We start from the raw sequence: 8,699 nt of genomic DNA, 5'->3' as shown, positions 1-8,699 counted from the left end.
CGTATTTTAATTTTTAAAGGTCTAAATTAAAATTAAACATAGAGAATCTAGTAATATCTAAAATAGGGATAGGGATATGTGCACTAAAAGTTCTAAAATTTTCCGTATAAGTGCAATTGAATCATAAAACTTTCAAAATGTGCAATTAATTCCTAAAACTTGTCAAATTAGTAAAATCAAGTCCTTCCATTAGCACCGTCAATTTGACTAATGAAAAACGCTGACGTGACATTTTTAAATTAATTTCTCCATCTTATGTGGTAATTTTCATTATATTTCATTCGGATCTTATTTAAATCATATTAAAAAAAATAAAAAAGAAAAGTTAAATTTGGCCAGGGCGCCCCACCAGCGGGGCTTGCCATTCTTTTTTTTTTTTCAGTTTTATTTTTAGATAAAATTTTGACTTTTCTTTTTTAGATTTTAATATATTTAAAAAAAGATTGAAGTAAAAAAATAAATAATGCCACATGAGATAGAGAAATTAATTTAAAAATGTCATGTTAGCATTTTTCGTTAGTCAAATTGATGGTGTTAATGGAAGTACTTGATTTACCAATTTGACAAGTTTTAGAACGTGAATGCACTTTTTAAAAGTTTTGGGATTCAATTACACTTTCGCGATAAGTTTTAGGACTTCTAATGCACATATCCCTTTAAAATAAAAGGATTCTTAGATCCCATATCATTTCACGGTTACCAAAGCTATACCGATTTGTGTAATGTCATCATGCTTGTGTCTGCTAAGTGCTACATGACGCCTATTGGCACCTGCGTGGTCAAAACGATTTTTTGTATGAATAGTTAATGTTTTTTGTAAAGAAAAAAATTTGAAACAAATTATGAAATAAGTAATTTTCGATAGGGTCATACAATAAGTTATTCAATTAGTTTAATAAGTTTACTAGAACATACTTTATGGTCTCCCGTGAGATCCACATGTGATAAGAGACTTTCAGGTCTCAAGCATCACAAAGGCATGAAGAATAAATGCAAGTTGAGAAAATAAAAATGTTCTCATTGTTGGGACCAGTCAATTCAAATTGTTGTGTATCACCTCGTATGCGCGGCCATCGAAAGCCGAGACCCTCGGCCAGAGCCAATGAGAGTTGCTGAAACCCTCGCCGGCCAAACACAAAGTTTTAGAAAAAAAAAGAAAAAAAATAATTTTCCAAAGAGTATTATAAATAAATATTCACGTCGGTGCCAACCGTTCTACGTAGTATCGCTGGCATCCACCTCAGCGGTTTTCGATCATTAGCCGGATGGAATGAATTGGTACCAATACAAAAGGGTTTAGGACTATTGGTGATTTAGGATTGAATTGATTCCAATATAATAGGTTTCTAACTTTTTTTGTACTTTTTCTGACAGCGATAGAACTGTCGTACATAATAGAGGAGGGTGATTCCTTAAAGAAATTCCTTCATAAACGAACAAGACAATCCGCAACAAGTTGAGAAAAAAAAAAGGACTCTTTAGATAGATTATCAAAATGCAATTGTAATTAGCAAACAGCAATTGCATAATAACATTTCAGTACAAACTAAGCAAATCCATTTCCTACACAAAATGAATAAGCAATTCCCAAGTCCAACCGTAAAAATACTTACAAAATAAAAAACTTCACAAAGGAGTCGACTAGCTGTCATAGTGCACCATCGGCAAAAATAACTTCTCTTAGGAAAAAAGGACGAATGACACAAGTAAACCAAATGGGGCATCAAACGTTAGGACAATGTTTCCAGTAAAAGCAAAAGGAAAAACCAACTAGCCTCATGACAGCTCCCAATATCATATCATCTTTCCCAATCTACGCATTTACGTGAAAAATACCCGACTAGGAAATCAAAATCCAGATCTGGTGAATTTATCTTTTTCGAGAAGCTGCCACGGTTGCCGCTGGACACCATCTAATGCCGCTATCCTCCATTCACTACAAAAAAACACGAATTTTGCGATGAAATTTGCCACGAAATTTTCGGCAAAATTTGTCGCTAAAATATTTTGCCACGAATTTTGTGACGAAAAAAAATTTGTGGCTAATTTGGCATCGCAAAATTTAGCGACGAAAAATTTGAATTTCGTCGCTAATTTGCCACGAATAGCATTCGTTGCTAAATTTAGCGACGAAATATTGATTTCATCGCAAATTTGCGATGAATACAATTCGTCGCTAAAATGTGTTTTCGTCGCTAAATTTAGCAACGAACATAATCCTTAGAAAAAGGATTTCGTCGCTAATTTTAGCCACGAATACATGTTTTCGTCGTTAATTTTACCCACAAATAAATCTTTTGATCGCTAATTTTAGCCACGAATAAATATTTTCGTCGCTAATTTTAGCCACGGATACATGTTTTCGTCACTAATTTTAGCCACGAATGCATGTATTCATGGCTAAAATTAGCCACGAATAAATATTTTCGTCGCTAATTTTAGCCACGAATACATGTTTTCGTCGCTAATTTTAGCCACGGATGTATGTTTTCGTGGCTAATTTTAGCCACGGATGTATGTTTTCGTCACTAATTTTAGCCACGAATAAATCTTTTCGTCGCTAATTTTAGCCACGAATACATGTTTTCATCGCTAATTTTAGCCACGAATATATGTTTTCATCGCTGTATTAGCGACGAAACATCATTTTCATCGCTAAATTTTGGCAAAATTCCATTCGAAACACAGACTTAGCGACGAAAAATTTGAATTTCGTCGCTAATTTAGCACGAATACAATTCGTTACTAAATTTAGTGACGAACAATTGCGACGAAATTCCTTTGTTACTAAAATTTAGCGATAAGAATTTATTTCATCGCTACACTTAGCGACAAATAGCCTTTTTCGTCACTAAAAGTAGGGACGAATATTTTATTTAGTCGCTAGAGTAGCGACAAATTATTGTTTTCATCGCTAAATTTAACGATCAATAGTTGATTTTAGCGACGAAAATATGTTTTCGTAGCTAAATTTAGCTATTAATAGTTGATTTTGTCTAGCGACGAATAGTTGATTTCATCGCTAATTTGTGACAAGTTCTACAAGGAGTTACCATGGAAAGTTTCGTCGTTAAAGTATATTGCGAAGAAAAATGGCGCCAATTCAACATTAGAAAATTTAGCGACGAATTTTTTTTTTTTCCATGAGCATTGTTATGGGATAAATTTAGCAACAAACTTCGAGATGAATATTATTCAGCGATGGATTTTGTGACGACCGGGCATGGGACGAATTTTGCAACAAACTTTTATAATTTGTGATCGTACGATAAAATAATTTCTTTTAATTTTCAATTTTAAATATAATTAAAAGAAAAATTAATTTCTAGAATTTGTATTTAACATTGATAAAGCAAGATCTAAATATTATAATAATATGCAAATAAAATACGTTCATCTATCATTCTCTTTTTTTCCTACAGATTTAGCAAAAGATCAGAGAATGTCCAGAACTAGATCCATTTGAAAATCTTTCTAAAAGTCGCATCTTTGAAAAGATGCAGCCCAATTGGCCAGGTCTGCAATTAAGGAAGAACAAAGTGGAAAACAGAACAAACATTGCAGCAGAAACATGCTTCCCAATGAAAGCAACACTTCTATCTACAAACTGCAGATCTAGAGACTAATTAGGATTCTAAATATTGCCTATTGTCCCTAAGCAGATAAATCAAAGAAGAAAAGATGTCCTGCATCTCATCAAATTCAATCACATTTATACTTGAAATTTTCTTTTCATGGATGAGTATGAGGAGATCTTCTAACTCCTGCCAAAGCAAAAGACACCATCTCGTGACGCCCGAAACTCGTCTTCTGTAAATAGTGAAATTCAGACGATAGAATGACCGTGAATTTCGTTTTGTCTCTCAAAATTATATTTTGAGAATTTGGAAATCGAAAATCGATTAGTTTTTGGAATAGTGTGTCGAATAGAATCGAAATACGATCGATTAGTCAATTCGATTTGAGATTGAAATTTCTCGAGTTCGAGCCTTAAAATTGGTCGAGCCGACCCTCGAGAATCTTGAATTACCCTCGATTGGATGGCCAAATGTCCAATCTACCCTCATATGTCAAATTACCAAAATGCCCCTGAAATTTTGGAAAATTACGATTGTACCCCTAGGGTTTTATGGATTAAAAGACAAAGTTTATAATGTAGGTGGGCCCTACCTTTCTCTAGAATTCTCCTGGGTCAAAAGTTATCTTTGACTTTCCCTCTCTCCACCGCCTCTCCCCACCGCCTCTCTCTCTCTCTCTCTCTCTACGTAGGTTTTTAAGAAAACCTACCCCTGCTCTGTTTTTTTTTGGCAAAAACTAACAGAGCTTCTCTCCCTTGTTCGCTGCCCTTGAGTGAACGACGCCCCACCAGCTCACCACCCGACCTTCATCACATCTTCCTCTTTCCATCGAAGGCCGCCGCCTCCGCCGCCGCCGTCGCCACCGGGAGTCGCCGGAATCACCCCTGGAAGCAACTCGGCACCCCCTGCTCTGTTTTGGCCGAGTTTGCTGATGTTGCGTTTTGGGAGCTGCAGCGGCGTTCTAGTCGCCACCGACGCCCACTACCACCACCACGCCACCCCTCAGGACCCCCTCGACCGTCGTCAACCGCCCGTCACCGCCGCAGCTCGCCGGAGAGCCGGAAAACCAGAAGCTCAGCCCGGTTCCCCTGTTTTGGGGCCGGTTCTGTGCGAGCTCAAGCTCGCCGGTTCCGCCACCTCCAGCTCCCGTCTCCGGCCACCTGAAACCTCCTCAGACACCCTTGGACGTGTCCCAGCCGCCGTTGCCCTCAATCCCGCCGGCCACCGCCCCAAACGACCAAAAAACAGAACCGGAATACCTCCCCTGCTGCTGTACAGTGCAGTTTTAAAGACTGACTTGGAGAAATAGAGCCTGTTCGCATAGCAAACGGACCCGAAACCACACCAAAATTTGTACACACCTTCCTCTACCTCTCTACGACGTTTCCATCTAAAGAAAACCCCCAGATCAGTCCTCAAAATTGAAACTGTACACGTCGCCGTCCGGACTGCTCAATCTGCCCTGTTTTTGGAGAAACAGGACTGTTCTGCCCTTGCCGTCGCTGCTCCGGCCACCACCGACCACCGACGACACCCTCTGACCTTCCCCGACCTTTGGCCGCCGACCCCAGCTCCGGTCGCCGCCCGTAGCCGCCGTTCCAGCCCCAAACAGTCTCGGCCTCCCCTGTTTTGTGGACTTGGGTGCCCTGTTTTGGGCTTGGGCCGAGATTAATTGGGCCTATCGAGTGGGGCCGAAGCCCATTTTGACTTGGGCCGTGTCTTACCTTGTTGGGCTTCGAAGTTGGGCCTTGAATTGAGCCCGTGGGCCAAAGAAATTAAAGAATTGGACTCGTTGGACGGAAACCAAGGTTCGCGGATCATTCGAGTTCGAGGTTCGCATCGAAGAATTTTTCGAGGACCGCCGCCAATCTCAACTCGAGTATTTGACTGTGAGTTGACCTCTAATCCTTGATTAGGTCTTTAATTACGTTTGGATTAGTCTTCCTATATTATTAGGCGTTTAGGTAGTTCGATTTAGGGCCGGTTAGGCGAGAAAGTGGATTTAGGTTAAATGGCCCTAATCGGTTGTGTTAGTCATATTTATGGCCGTCTGATTTGAGATTGCTTATTTTGTGCTTGGCCTTGCTTGATAGTGAACGAAGGATTGATTAGCCAAGAGCGATCGATTAGTTAATAATTGATTAGCGATAATTTTGTTATTATGGATTTTAGTTGACATAGTCGAATTGGGTTTATATTTAACTTGACTTATTAGCATGGATTGCCTATAAATAGGAGGCCATTGACTGTCATGATTGCATGATCGTTTGATAACTGTCCATCCTGTATTTACTTGCAAAAGCTGGTAGATAGCGATATGCATTCAATTGTTTGTCGTGATGCATGTAGCATGAAAATGGCCTGTGGTCAAGTTTTGGGCATCCGGTTATAATTTAAATAAAGTAAGTGGAATGACTAATGGATGAATTGAGTGATCACATGATGGATGATGATTCGTGGCTCGTCAAGTTCGTATCGTATCTTTTTGTATGGATCACACGACTTGTCGGTTGCCCGACCTTCCATGTCGAGTCATGGATTGTCGGTTGCCGGTCGCAGCTTGTGACGGACCGAAGCCCTTTAGGGGAATGCCTACTTGAGATATTGAGTTATCGCTTGTGGTTGCCATCGCCGAAAGGAGTCGGGACGATGCCCGTTTATCAGAAGTCGATTCCGGCATTGTGTTGTGCGGGTCGAATTAATGGACCCCAGCATTGTGTTGTATGGATCCAAAGAATTTCATCCACGAAAATCATCATTAATAAATGGACTACGTGTGATGTCCAAGGTTGCTTTATGTTTGAGTGTACCATGGTTCTTGATTGCCTCGATGATCATCTCGAGTTGGCATGGTTTCACGTTATATTCATGGTGCACATCTGCGTGACTTAATGTCAAGTAAGTTGCATGTGATTGATATGAATATGTGATTGCCTGATATGGTATCCGGACGAATCATCGCCCTAGTCGAGGCTTAGGCGTTGACTCGCTGGGATTTTTATCTCACCCCTTTGTGGGAACATTTTCAGGTCCGAAGTGATGAAGTTCGTAGGCTGGGAGCCGTTGATTCTTTTTGGAGTAGATGAGGATTTGACCTTGCCTTGTCTGTAGCTCTATAGGGCTAGCTATTATCCGATAGATATGTATTTTGATATCCTACTGTTACGGGTGTTATGTTTGACTATCCCTATTGTTTTGTATGGTTGGGAGTTGTTCGTTTCCGCATGTGCCATATGTTATCGTGGGTCGATAGCGTACCTGGGACGTTATCATTATGACCCGAGGCGATTTGGTAGGGATATTACGTACCCGAGGGTCGGGGCGTGACACCATGATTTGAGAGTGTTGCTGCATTAGCATAGATAAACCAGCCAACCATCCATAAAGATGCTTACACATTTCCGGTTCTTCTGATTGGTGATGAAATAAGGGGACATGTAACCTCTATCCAGCTTCATCCCCTCAACAACCTCCAGTTCATTGTATAATGTCTTTCCCACCCTGCAACAAAAAGGAATTGGAAATCCATGGGCCTCAGCAATTAGTAAAAGATGCAGTTCCCATCAAAATCATGCATATAGAGCACCAGCATGACAAACAAGTGCAAACCCAAAAATATTAAGATATGTTTCAACTTACGGAGATTGTGATAACACCCTCCTTGCCGACTTTTTCCATGGCCTTTGCGATCAATTCCCCAATTTCCCGCTCTCCATTAGCCGATATTGTTCCAACCTGTCAATATACAGGCAGCATAACTTGTAATGAAAGCTGTCTACATCAGTAAACCAACTGATGCCAACTGCTTCTGCATAAACTAGTAAAAAGCAAGGGGTACAGTACTTGTGCAATCTCCTCTGATGTGCTGATCATCCATGCCCTGCTTTTTAAATTCGTTACAACTGCATCAACTGCCATGGTAATGCCATGTCTCGAGTCCATTGCATTCATCCCAGTTGCAACTGACTTGCATCCCTCAGTGAATATTGCTCGTGTGAGGATTGTAGCATATGTGGTGCCTGAAACACAAGAAAATTGGATGAGTAAGCGTCAAGTATGATGAGAAAAGAAAAATTCTAAGCACCACCAGAAACAAGGCATAGGCAGGATGCTGATCCCACCATCTCCAGCGACATCATTGGTTGCATTTGCAAAATATGCTGGATCCACATCCTACAGTCATAACAACTCCAGTGAATTCAATGCGATATCTAAAAATCACGCAATATCTGATCAATCAAAATATATGCACGAGATCAAATTAGTAAGTATGCTGGATCCACATCCTACTGTTACAACAACTCCAGTGAACGTAATCTAGCAGGCATCATTCGACAAAATTACACAACCGATGCCCGAACGGACAAACCTGAGTGGCCTTGTAGGCGGTGAGAGTGCTCTCGGTGGCTTCCTTTCACTCGGCGCCGGTCTTGAACTCGGCCAAGTAGTGGTGGTAATCTCCCTTCATCTTCAAGTAGAAGACCTTGGAGTCGCCGGAGGCGATGGAGGGGATGAGGCGGGAGTCGAGGAGCTTGAGAATGCCGGCGCAGATGCTGGAGAGCTCGGTCTCGATCTTGGCGCTGTAGTCGTGGATGGAGGCGACGCGGTCCTTGTTGCCGCGGCTCTCCTCCTTCTGCTCGATGGAGGAGATGATGCGCCAGGAGGAGCGGTGGGCGCCGATCACGTTCTTGTAGGCGACGGAGAGGAGGTTGCGCTCCTCGACGGTAAGCTCCTCCGACTAGGCAGCGGCCGAGACCTTCTCTAGGAACTCCACCATCTCCTCGTAGTGCTCGGCCTGCTTGGCCAGCTTCGCCATGTACACATTCTCCTCGCGTGCCGATGGTACGGTCGCCATTGTTGCAGAGTTAAGATCTGGACTTGGATTGGTCTTCCTCTTTCGGTTTTTGATTTCTAATTTTTGATCCTTCGACTCTTTTGAGAGCGTTTGACGGAGAGAGAAGGAGAGAGATTTTGTGAGGAGAAGAGAGTTTTTTGTGAGGGTCGGGGCTTAATTTTGGAGCAGTGGTCTGGTGGGGCCGATATTTGCGTTGTCGAGATTCAGAGGACTGATCTGAGCCGTTGGTTTAGAGAGAGATGGTAATATGGCCCTGTTTGGCGGGA

The 8,699-nt window shown here is 41.5% G+C and overlaps 1 pseudogene; it reads right to left on the bottom strand.

Annotated features, from left to right (window-relative positions):
- Nucleotides 1-2,106: 2,106 nt before the first annotated feature.
- LOC115745846 lies at nt 2,107-8,433 on the bottom strand (annotated as a pseudogene).
- Between the last annotated feature and the right edge of the window lie 266 nt (nt 8,434-8,699).

The sequence above is a fragment of the Rhodamnia argentea genome, chromosome 7, assembly GCF_020921035.1.
Source record: "Rhodamnia argentea isolate NSW1041297 chromosome 7, ASM2092103v1, whole genome shotgun sequence".
NCBI classification, from domain to species: Eukaryota; Viridiplantae; Streptophyta; class Magnoliopsida; order Myrtales; family Myrtaceae; genus Rhodamnia; species Rhodamnia argentea.
This window is presented reverse-complemented; position numbering and strand designations above follow the sequence as displayed.